The 13,245-nt window shown below is 42.3% G+C and overlaps 1 pseudogene; it reads right to left on the reverse strand.

Annotated features, from left to right (window-relative positions):
• Window positions 1-6,528: 6,528 nt before the first annotated feature.
• LOC147449790 (uncharacterized) lies at window positions 6,529-7,811 on the reverse strand (annotated as a pseudogene).
• Between the last annotated feature and the right edge of the window lie 5,434 nt (window positions 7,812-13,245).

A 13,245-nucleotide genomic window follows, 5' to 3' on the forward strand; every position in this document is an offset into this window, starting at 1 on the left:
AGCCTCGTCTAAAGTTCAGTCCTCCTTGGGGCTCCCTGCTCGTGCAATCCAGCCTACTTCCCCCATTGCCTCTGCCCTCATCGTAAATTGCGAGAGAGAGAGAGAGAGAGAGAGAGAGAGAGAGAGAGAGAGAGAGCTCTGCCTGCGTGAGAGAGAGGGCTGCGTTGCCTTCCAGAGGCGCTGCCCCCACAAAGAGAGAGAGAGAGAGAGAGAGAGAGAGAGAGAGAGAGAGAGAGACTCTTGAGCGAGAGGCCGCAGGCTTGTAGCACACAGCACTAGGGAGAGAGAGAGAGAGAGAGAGGGCTCTGTCGAGGAGCTACCTCGCAGGGGGGGAGGGGGGGAGAAAGAGAGAGACAGGTCTACGTTGCAATCGTGGGCGACAAGACGCATGAGAGAGAGAGAGAGAGAGAGAGAGAGATGAAAAGGGCAAGAGAGGGGCATGCCTTGCACGTGGCCTGTCCCCTCTTCCCTCCCTCACCCTTCCCTTCCCTTTTCTAGCTCCAACTAATGACCTATTTTCCCATTTTCTAGGATTGGGTACCCCATACTGACAACCTCTCCACGCTGGTAGGTTCTTCAACTTATTCAATAGTTAGGAATATTCGCATCTCCACACGAAGGTTATTACCTCTTCATCTCGTCTGAAGTCCATTTGTAAAAGGGATAGATTGCAGGGCTCAAACGGAGGCGGCCACAAACAGCAGTCATTGCTCTAAGCCATGCGGGCGATTGGCTTGCATGATTCACGTTTCCCTAAATAATTTTTTAAAAAAATCATGAAGTAGCCCCCTGGCGTCGCACGTAGCTGCTATGGCTACCCTGCAGTAGGCCCCTGGTGCCGCGCGCAACTGTGGCTACCCTGCTCGTTCAACCAATGCGTTGGCTGAATCATGTTCTGGAGAGGCAAGGCAGTCGGCGACAAGCTTGGCAATGAGCATTTTGAAAGATTCGGGTTATTAATTCCTTTTCCGAAATGGGTACGACATACTGACAACCTCTTTATTATATTCATATATTCAAGAATTCCTTCTTCCTCCCCCTCCTTACGGTTCATAGCCAACGTTGGAACCCATCTTTTAAAAGAAGGATTGGAGGAGTCACACCCATAAAATTATTCGCATAACCAGCCTGACAACCGGCGATTGCTGCTTCGCATCTCAAGCCACACATTTTATAAAAAAAAACAACTTGCACCACCAACCACCTCCCCTACACGTGGCCATTGTAGCTAGACACCTGCTGCCTCTCCTTGCCTATCGTGATTTGAAGCCTGCGCCCCTCCTCGCCTGTCTTTTGAAGCCTTGAAAGGTCCCTCTCCTTGCCTCCCCTGTCAGTCGCCACTTGCGGATCTCTCTCGATTCTCATTAATAAAGCATTAAACCCCTTGTGTCTAAGGTCTTGGGTTCAAACCCCCTTGAAAGCTCGTATGACATGTATCTCTTAGAGGCTCTTCCCCTAGTCCATATGATGGGTTGGCCAACCTTATCCAGTCGAAAAGATTCACCTTAAGAGTTAGGCTCCTTCCACGTAAGGGATTTGCATGCGTGTGCGTGTACGAGTGTGTGTGTGTGTTTTTTGTAATGTCGAAGTTGTAGGCAATTCTCAAAAAAAAAAAAAAAAAAAAGGACAAAAGTTATTAAAACCAAAGGCAACTCTAAGGCCTCGTCATTTGAGCAAGCCAAAAAAAAAAAAGGATTTTTGCATTTACTTATCATTTTAGCAAAACTGCATTAGATAGATAAGAGTTTAAACAAAATATCATTCGACTAACATTATGAGTACTAATATAAGAGGGAATGCTTGTGGTGGAGAAGAAGCCATGTAGCTTAGAGCTAACGTATGTTGAAAATTTTGTGAATGGCATGCCAACGGCTACAAGGAAGGTGTATTTAGTGCATCACATATGTGCTTGTCCTTTTATAGTGGCTTGGTAACCTCCATCCCATGCTAGTAACATGTCCTTTCCTCTCCTGCATTCTTAGAGTTGTATTGTATTGTGTGATCCAACTTTACACACATAGAAACTTATAAAATGGGTTCTTGTATATGTGGTCCGTGTGTTGTTGTGTGTTGTATTATTGCATCTAGGGTTAGTTTGCGTAGACAAATCAAGATGGTCATAACTTAATGGAAGGTAAGAGAAATCATAACTATATCTAGCCGTGTTAAAAAATAGCTACAACATCTAGGGTTAGTTATATTATATTGTGTGATCCATACATAGAAACATAAATGGGTTCTTGTATGTGGATTATGTGTGTTGTTGCATCTAGGGTTAGTTGCTTAGAAAAATCTAGATAATCATAGCTTAATGGAGGATTAGAGGAGTCATACCTAAAAATTTAGCTACAGCAAGACCCAAGGCGATCACTTTTCAAAAAATGTATCATATCACATGAGTTAACTGAAAAGGATCATTAATTATCCAAAATGTATACTTTTATGTATACATTAGAGGGAGGGGGGGGATTTTTAACTAAGCCCATAATGTAAATATAGTATAGGTATTATTAATAATCATCTCTTGAACGCACATGATATAGGGAGATTTTGATAAGTGACCACCCTGGGCAACAAGATTCGTAAGAGGTGAACCTAGTACATCCACCACCATATGATTCCTCAACTTTTTCTCACCTCAGATGACTCACTTAGTTTGCCCCCGTGTGGCACTAGTAGATGAAGGTGAGCATGCATTACCAACTTTGCTCACACCCACACACCAAACATTGTTAAAGAATGTACATAATGGCTTCAAGACATCTTTGGGATACACCCCTTTTCACTTAGTGTATGGACAAGAGGCTCTTCTTCCCATAGAGGTAGAACTGGCAAGTCTTTGAGTTTTAAAGATCTACCATGAGGATGATCAAAAGAAGGTGGAGTATCGAATCATTGACTTGGAGCAGCTAGAACGAGACAGAGAATCAACAATTCAACACTATGCTACACATGCAAAAAAGCGACAAAGAAAGTTCAACATCCAGATGATAAAGAAAGGCATCAAAGAGGGCTCTCTTGTGCTGAGGTATGACAATCGATTTGACCATAGGAAGGATGGTAAGTTCTTGTTGAAATAGAAAGGATCTTTTGTGGTAGTATAAAAGTTCCTAAATGGTAGCTATAGGTTGGGGGAATTGGATGAGGAGTTGCATCACACCCCAATAAATGGATGGTGGATTAAACCCTACAACTGCAGATTGGACCCACAAATTGAGGAATGTGCCGGCACTAGTCTATGCTTGAAGGATGACTATTGAAATTGGAACGAATGTTGGAGACATTCAAGATGCTAGAGACATGAATGTCTCCAGCCATCGGGGGAGGGCTATATAATGCGTGCTTTTCACCACCCTCCCTAGAAGCCATCACCTATACATAGATAAGAGGAAAAACATGAAAACATAAAAAATAAATTTCTATCTTGCATCTTGAAGGAATGTGACACTATTGAGGTGCCAATGTGGGTGAAACAAATTGTACTAGTCGGAAGGCTTTTGGGGGAGAAGTTTTCCGCAATTCTTTGGTTGAATTGTATACTAAATACGGCGAATTAAGAAGCAAAAGGATTCACAAAGAGACCTTTTTTACCAAGGGAAGGTTCTTCCTCCAAGTGCAATCACCTATGATTGTGTCTCGACGGCAATTAGAAGTTTGAGCAACTTGGAGGCTGAAAATGGAACTTGAAGGCTGAAAATGGAAGATAGCACAAATGCTTGACGAGATCCGTGTTTGAGAAGTTGTCCAAGGCATGACAGGCATCCGGGTATTAACCTCGGACTAAGGAGATCTTGGAAGTTTTGTTTCATCTTTGACCATGGAAACTAGCCCATGGGAACATTATTGATAAGAACCCTCCCAAAGTGCCAAGAGGAGGGGGGGGCCTCCCCCCCCCCCAATCCCTATGCATCACTCTCCCCCCAGCTCTCTCCCTCTTACTTGTTCCCTCTCTCAGATAGCACCACAAGAATCTCTCTCTCTCTCTCTCTCTCTCTCTCTCTCTCTCTCTCTCTCTCTCTCTGTGTGTGTGTGTGTGTGTGTGTGTGTGTGTGTGTGTGTGTGTGTGTGTGTGTGTGTGTGTGTGTGTGTGTGTGTGTGCGCGCGCGTGCGTGCGCAGGCGCGCGTGTCGGCAACAAGAAGTAAAATTCATCTCTCTCTCTCTCTCTCTCTCTCTCTCTCTCTCTCTCTCTCTCTCTCTCTCTCTCTCTCTCTCTCTCTCTCTCTCCGATTCACACACACATATCCACACTTTCATCCCATCTCTCACCCTCTCGCTCTCAACTCCGTTGCATCTCTCCCTTCTCAAACTGCCATCCCCCTGCCATCCTCTCTCTTGTATACACTCACAAACGCACATTGGTAACTCTCTTGTAAAATTTACATGTATACACCTACCCACATGTGCACAATATAAGCATTATGCACCTCACTATCTACATGCACACACACTTTATGCATAGAATAAGGACGACGACTACTATAGCAAAAAGGAAACATCAAAATTGCATCCAAGAAGTCCCCAATGGCACGACGGTTCTGGAGGCATGCCCAAGCTAGCACCAAACCAAAAGAACATCGATCTGTGAAGATCCGACCATTTGGCACTAGTATCAGTCATCCTTTTCACCTAGGAGTCAATTAAATGGCAGGTAAACATGCAATTACCTATTTTTTCCTACTCTTTCTTGGAATTAAAGAAAAAAAAATTTAAGTTCTCCTCCTCTCTCTAGCTTCGGTGGCCACCCACACACTAGAGAGAGAATCTAGTTGCACCTCCTCTCCGAATAAGCGAGGACAGTGGTCTTTTGGTGCGCATCGGGGCCATGTTCTTGGTCCCACATGTCTTGGATAATATTTTCACTAAAATAATATCTCTAAATCCGTCTCTTTTGCTATATAAAGGGGTCTAGAGGTCACTCTCAGGCGAAACAAAGAGCACGATAGCACTACAAAAATAGCACATCGTTGTATCATAATCCACAATCACTAGCACAAGAATGGGAGAAGAGAGTCATTTTCAATAAATCACATGCCACACAAGGTGTATATCAATGATACTATGCTATAACACTATGCCATCACACTCACAATCTATACACATCGTCATGTTCCATTGTACCACATCAACACCATTCACAATACGGAAGCACTTGCAAAACGAATGTAAATATGACCACATGCTGTCACCATCAAACCGCAACATTGCCGGCAATATGAAATGGTTGTGGTATTATACTATGCTATAACACTATGCCATCACACTCGCAATCTATACACAACGTCATGTTCCATTGTACCACATCAACACCATTCACAATACGGAAGCACTTGCAAAACGAATGTAAATATGACCACATGCTGTCACCATCAAACCGCGACATGGTCGGCAGTATGAAATGGCTGTGGTGTTATTCCTCTCTCTCTCTCTCTCTCTCTCTCTCTCTCTCTCTCTCTCTCTCTCTCTCTCTCTCTCTCTCTCTCTCTCTCGCTCGCTAGCACCAGACACATTTGCACAGCCTTCACATTGGTCTGTGAAGCGGTTTCACCACCATGCATTAGCATCACGTGTCTTGTCCATGCACCAAGTGGCAAGAGGCATTGAGGGGTTCTTCTCTCCTTGCACGATTTTGCATTTTCAAGATCCTTTTGATCGATTGCTGGTTTCTCTCTTGGTGCACGATGCCGCACACATATTATGGTTGGTTACTTTTATCTTTGTGAGACACAATGTTGATCACCACTAGCCTGCTTCACCTCACCCACGATCCAAGTTCTCTTGCGTCCTAGCCACATACCAACTAGGTTGTGCCCCCAAGATCCCTCCCTCCCTCCCTCCGCTCCCCCCCGGAAGCGTTGATGAGGCCCCTGGGCGTTGTGTTGGTGTAGCGACCACCGTGATCAATTTGCCTCCCTCAGGGTTATGGTGATGAGAGAAGCTTAAGGGGAGAGGCGAGCATGCATACATACATACATACATACATACATACATACATACATACACACATATATATATATATATATATATATATATATATATATATATATATATATATATATATATATATATGCGCGTGTGTGTGTGTGTGTGTGTGTGTGTGTGTGAACTTCTTCAAAAAGAGGCTCCTCATACTGGTACATATTGGTAGACTTGAAAATAAATTCATTTCTTTGAAGATGCCAAGGAATCTTGAAGGTGAAAAGCGAGAAAGAGAGAGAGAGAGAGAGAGAGAGAGAGAGAGAGAGAGAGAGAGAGAGAGAGAGAGATGGGCTTGTGACAATCCATTCAATTTAAACAAGAGTATTAACAGGCATTAAAACTAGTCATTCGAGATCTGAGTAAGAAATGTAATGATCTGCGACAATTTCACATGGAGCAGATACATGAGATCCAACCTTATGAAGGAACGCCATAACAAACAACAATTCATAAAAATTGGTAAGGCATAAATTGAAGTTCTTTTGTAATGACAAGTAAACAGAAAAGACAATTACACATCCGATAGATAATGATAAGCAATGACATTAAATTCATGAACGGAAACGTCCGATTACATTATTCAGTCTTATCACAAGTGCATTCAGTTTATTCAATTGCACTTTTAAAGATGAAACCTCTTTGCGTAATGACATTATTTGCTCCTCTAGTTCAGCTACTTGGATATCCGCTACATTTACTTGACAATCTTGAACTACGTTTTTTATTGACTCTACAGACTCTTTTATGAAGAACTTAAGGGTTCCATTGTCATGGCCATGGACCTCAGTCCAAATCTTAGCAGGATTGCCTTTAATCTTTCAACAAGATCTTCCTTGACTCCCTCGAACTTGTCTTGCGTGTCAATGGCCTCCACAGCATTCAAATGACCCCCCTCCTCCATTACGATCTGCATAACAAAGAATGAGCCCAACAAGTTAGAATCCAACGGCAAAAAATGTGGTTCAAGGAAAAGAAATAGTCATGAATTATAAACCTTCAAGATGCAACAAGTATTGCCTCTGTGCGATGCACGAGAGGCATGAAATCATCGCCTATCTGTGTGCAATCGTTGTCATCACCACTTTCATCAATGATAACAACATTGGCTTTTGGATCGTCCACGTTGATCTCTTTAAATGCGGTCGTATCGGTAAGCTCCTTGCTAATCAAAGACAGTGACAAGTACCTAAAGCAATGAACGCATGGAAAAGAAAGTAGAATAATATGATGCTAACCTTTCTATAGCCTCCCATTGGGACCTAAACCAATCGGCTCTTGGTTGTGCATTGGCGTACAAGTCATCGGCCACAAAAATGCTCACTATGTCCTGGTAAGTCACAGTTGAGGGAAAAGCCATCAAGCGCCACATCGCTCTTATCTTTTTCAGGTACATTCCTTGGCCTTGGTAAGGAATGATCCACGACGATGAAGGGTAGTATTTTCCGGTACGCACCATAATGTGCAAGGTGGACAAGAAATCGTTCCCTAGAGAGTGCCGCATTTTGAACTTCCAATACATTGCAGCACGGTCAAAAATATTGTTCGGAGTTAGGCATACCCTGTTCTTGAGGTCGTCTACACCGTAAAGGGTATACAACTCTACGCCCTTGTTGATATCATCAACAGTGACATTGTGAGTCAGCTTTTGGAAGTGCGGCTCACCTTCGTCCTTCATGCAGTAGCCTACCATCCCCTGGAAGGTATGCATATTTTTCTGCTTTAGAGCTCTGCATAGGATGTTCGCACCTGCCGGACCTTCCTTGTCCCAACCCAAGTATGACTTCAGCTTCTTGTTGATGCCAATAAGAGACGACGACAGCATAAGAACCCCCATCTGAAAACGCAATTGGAATACACTGCCTTCTCTTTCCACTGCACACATCCCCGCTAATGTCTCCTTCTGCAAGAATTTGTCAACGCATGGAAGAAGACATGTATCAATGTCCTCCCCTCTCACGGAGATTATCACACTCGCCTCCATTAACTTCTTTTGCCTCTTCGACTCATTTGAGGACCTCTCCTCTACGGTCATTTGAGGACGCCCCCTCCTCGTAACGGGGACGCCTTCTTCGCTCGCGCTATTGACCGCACCTCTCGCACTATTTTTCACCGAAGCCATCATGTATGCGTGCTCTCTCTAACTAAAGCAAAAAAAGAACATAAAGCTTTAAGCAAGCACACACATAAAGCTTTTTACGGAGCTGCTGCTGTAAAAACCAATTTCTCTCTCTCTCTCTCTCTCTCTCTCTCTCTCTCTCTCTCTCTCTCTCTCTCTCTCACACACATGTACAGTCTTGAAAAATGGATCTCCAAAAATAGCAGAACCAACAAATGTGTAAATCCAACCTGTTGTTGATTTTTGATTGTCAACACAACCTGCATAATCATTGTCTAAAAATCCCTGAATGGATGACTCTCCACGACCATAGCATAATTGTCTATCTACAACGCCACTCAAGTATCTAAGAATCAACTTGACAACATCCTAATGCTTTTTACCAGGGTTAGACATAATTTTGCTGACAACTCCCAATGCATGTGCAATGTCAGGTCTTGTAGCCACCATGGCATAGATGAGACTACCACAAGCTAAGCATAAGGAGCCTTAGCCATTGCATCTTTTTCCTCAGCAGATTTGGGACAGTCATTCTTGCTAAGTTTCAAATATGCAGACAATGGCGTACTCAAAGCCTCCCCCTTCTGCATGTTGAAACGATCAAGAACCCTGTGCATACTCTTTTTGAGAAAGGTACAACAACCTCTTCTTACGGTCAGAGTAATGCGCATACCCAAAAGTGATTGGCTTCACCCAAATCTTTCATGTCAAATTGACTTTTCAGCTTGGTTTTCAAGTCATCAATGTCCTTGGAATGACTAGCAATAAGCATGTCATCTACATAAAGGATAATCATAATAAGTTGTCCATTGGGTTGTCTTTTCACATAAAGACATGGATCCTCATTATTGCGCTTATAGCCTAGGGAACGCATAAATGCATCAAACTTTTGATACCATTGTCTGGATGATTTCTTTAAGCCTTAGAGACTTTTCAAAATCTTACAGACCAAATGCTCCTGGCCCTTTAGCACAAGCCCTTCAGATTGCTGCATACAAATCTCTTTCTCGATATCACCATGTAAGAAAGATGTAATGTCATCCATTTGATCAAGCTCCATATCTTCAATGGCAATCAAAGCAAGAAACATTCTCAGCGTGGTCATCTCGACCACTACAGAAAATATTTCTTGGAAATGGACACCGTATTCTTGCTTGAAACCTTTGGCCACTAAATGAGCTTCTTAATTGTTAATCTTCTTCTTGTAAACCCATTTACAAGGCAATGCTTTCCTACCTTTTGGCAATGGAATAAGTTCCCATGTTTTGTTCTTTGCAATAGTGGACAGTTCCCTCTTCATAGCATGTTCCAACTGAACCTTATCATTGGCTAGCATAGCCTCTATGTAACAAAAAGACTCACCACTATGTGTCAGCAAAGCAAAATCCATGCCTGGAACAAAACGTTCTGGCGAATGTGAGACTCTTTGAGATCTCCGCAGCTGATCAAAACTCGTACTAGCCTGTGTAGTAAGTGTCTCGGGAGCTGTCTGGACAGGAGGTGATACATCAAAAAACATCACTTTTGGGAATTCAACCTCTTTCATTGGCTGTCTATGCATCTTAGTCTCATTAAAGACAACATCACTGCTACGGATCACTGATTGAATTTTTGGATCCCATAAAGGATAGCCATATTGACTATCTACACCATAGCCAATGAAGATGCATTTCTTGGACTTAGGATTTAGCTTAGCACACAACTCCTTGGGTACTTGTGCATAAGCTTCACAGCCAAATGTGTGGAGTTTTTCATAAGACAATTTATGTCCTGACCATAACTCCAAATGTACACAAAAATGTAATGAAGCATGTGGTGATCTATTGATCAAGTACACGATTGTATATAATGCTTTAGCCCAAAATGCTTGCAGTAAATTAGCATGTGATTGCATAGACATAAGCCGCTCTTGGATGGTCCTATTCATTTGTTCCGCAACACCATTTTGTGCAGGGGTATAAGGAGTTGTAAAATCACACTTAGTTCCCCTACTTGAACAAAAGTCTATAAACTCTTTGGAGACATATGCTCTACCATTGTCTGAGCGCAAAGCTTTCAAATTATGTTCAGACTGAGTTTCAACACTAGACAAGAACTTCTTGAGCAAGAAAAGGTCTCATCTTTAGACTTCATGGCATAGACCAAAACATGCCGTGTTGCATCATCAATGAATATAACATAATAGGACGCACTAGGTCCATGGGATTTAGAAGGCATAGGCCCACATAAATCACTGTGCACAAGATCTAAGGGTTTTCTTTCTTTGTCAAAAGAATGTGTATGATGTGTCTGTATTTGCTTTCCATATTGACAGTGCTCACAAAAGGGAAAATAAAAAAATGACAAAGACGGTAAGGAGCCCAAACAAAAGAGTGTCTCCACTCCCTTCTTTGACATATGTCCTAACCGGCTATGCCACAAAGCAACGGTTGGCAGCTCAGTTATAGAAAGAGCACTGTTTTTATTAGAGACATAAAGAGGATAAAGTGAACCAACTTTAGAACCATGGGCTATAATAAGATGAGGGCCTTTGCAACACGCCAAGACTGCTCATGAAAAGTGACTTTGTAACCCAAGTCATCAAGACGTCCAACCAAAATCAGATTGTGTGTCAAGGATGGAACATGACACACATTATGGATGATAAACTTCACCCCATTTTCCATAACCATGGCAATATCACCTACGCCAACAATGTCACAAGAGTAATTGTGACCAAGTGTAATAGAGTCAATGGTTTCCTCGTATGTAGTAAACCAATGCCTATGAGGTGTGACATACAACAAAGCCCCCGAATCAAGAATCCATGTATGGGATACTTCACCACTAACAAGGAGTTCATCTGGCATAGAACTCTGCAAAGATAGAGTTTCCTCTACATCATAAAAGACATCATTATTTTCAATCAACATAATAATGTCTTGTGCATCACTGTCATCCTAAACTTTGTTCAGTTCTTCAATCTTAACCAAACTCTTTGGTTTTTCCTCTTTATCAACATGATCTTTCCCTTTACCTTTGCCCTTCTCTTTGTCACGCTTCCAAGCATAACATTCCTTCTTTATGTGACCAAACTTATCACAATAATGGCATTGAACATTGTGGCGACCACGAGACTTTAATCTACCCTTTGATGCATCTCTATTGTCCTCTTTCTTGGACTCATGTTGCAAAGAGCATCCCCTACCTTGCTTATCATCCCTTTGCACACCATAATGTGAACTAGTCATGGTCTTTTGACGCATCTCCTTTGACAAAAGTGCACTAGTAATATCATCGTATTTTAGCGTACCATTAGGAGCAGAGTTACTAATAGCTGTGCAAAAATATTCCAAGAGGGTGGCAACGAACAAAGAAAAAAGATTGCTTTCATCTCATCATTAATGGTCATGCGCTATGCACAAATTTGGGCAAAAAGAGAATCAAAATCATTGATATGGCTAGCAATGCTAGCTGACTCCTTCATATGAAGGTTGAAAAGTTTTTGCATCATGAAAACCTTATTGCTAGCCGTATCCTTTTCATAAGTGTCGCATAATTTCTACCATAAAGCATGAGCAGTCTTTCATTCTAACACTGAAAAGTACACCGATTCACCAAGGTGTGTTCTAATTGTAGACGTGCATAGCTCATCAAGCTCCTCCCACTGAAACTGAGTCATGTGTATATCTTCAGTTCTAGCCGCATAGGCAATAGGCAACTTTTGCTTCTTTTGGACAAGCACATCATGCATTTGGTTCTTCCAAAGCTGAAAATTAGTGCAATCAAACTTCTTTATGTCATAAATGTCACGGTCTTTGCTAGTAGACATGGTGACAAAACTACCAAAAGATTCTAGGAAAATTTTGACAAAGTCTCCTTTGTATTTGGGACTATGTCAACCAAAATATGAGACAAAATGACCAAGTATGTCACTTACAAAGCGCAAAAGAGGGAATGCCTCTTAAAAGCACATTGTATAGAGACCAACTGAGGTGTATAAACTGTCAAATTGACCATAGACCACCAACTCGACGTCTAAAGCACCTATACCACTCTATCCACGTCCTATGGCGAGGCCTCATAAGGGATGCTCCAGCTACTTGTATCACCGAAGGTATCTCCACATTTGAGAATACCCTAGCTCAATGAAAACATCACGCTATCGACCCTCAACAACATAGGTTATGTAGCAAAATGTATAGCCAAGTCTCAAGAATGGCTATCATGAACCAAGTTTTAGAAATGGCAGGACTGCCATACTAGCTAAAAGATGGCTCCACAAAAGTGTATAATGGTAGTATCCACAAAGACGTACAAGTTTGTCACGACGCTCAAACATGTGCCAAAAGCATGTGCATGCAAAGAAATATCCTTGCAAGGAGTCAAACTGATCTCAAAAGAGCTCAAACACTATCAAAAGTGCCAACACATGCATGTACGCATAAAAAACTACTCCCACTCGATCCAGAATATCGCAAGCACTGAAACTTGTAGCCTGTGAGTCAATGCCAATGTCGTAGATGAAGCCAAAATTGAGGTCGAGAAGCACAGAGGAAGCTAACCAAGCCGTTCTCTCTATGTTCTTGTACATGTACCTGTATCTCTACCTATAATTAAAGAAGACAATGCCATTAAACTCCCACTCTATGTGTGTGTATGAGACCAGTCCGAAGAGGCTACACACTCCCAAATGAGCCATGGGCTCTCGTAGATGGAAGAGACTGCAACAATAGTACTTGTAATAGCTATGGAAGCTCTACAACACAAACTACCAAAAGAGAGTTGAAAAATGCATCTCCTAAACCGTAGTTTGAATGAGGTTTTTGATGGCACAAATGGCTCCAAAAGGGGGGTAAAACTTCCAGGACAAGTGCTGGAAATGCTCTTGGAATGCTAAATTTGCCGATGCCGAAGTTGGAACCCTATTTGCACTCTTGAAAGTGCACGCACGTGGAAGTGATTTTGAGAATGAAACATCTATGATACCAGAAGAAGGAAGGAGCTGAGAGCACATTGGAAAAGGAAGATGAATATACACACACACTCATACACACCACCATAGTCACACACTCAAGTTGGAGGGGGAGAGCCGACACACACTGTGTGCCCCCTTTCTTTCTTCTCTATTTTATGCACTTAGGCACAATACACACTTTACTTTGTGTCAATG

Source organism: Adiantum capillus-veneris, chromosome 10, assembly GCF_014529385.1.
Source record: "Adiantum capillus-veneris isolate H3 chromosome 10, ASM1452938v2, whole genome shotgun sequence".
In the NCBI taxonomy this organism is placed as follows: Eukaryota; Viridiplantae; Streptophyta; class Polypodiopsida; order Polypodiales; family Pteridaceae; genus Adiantum; species Adiantum capillus-veneris.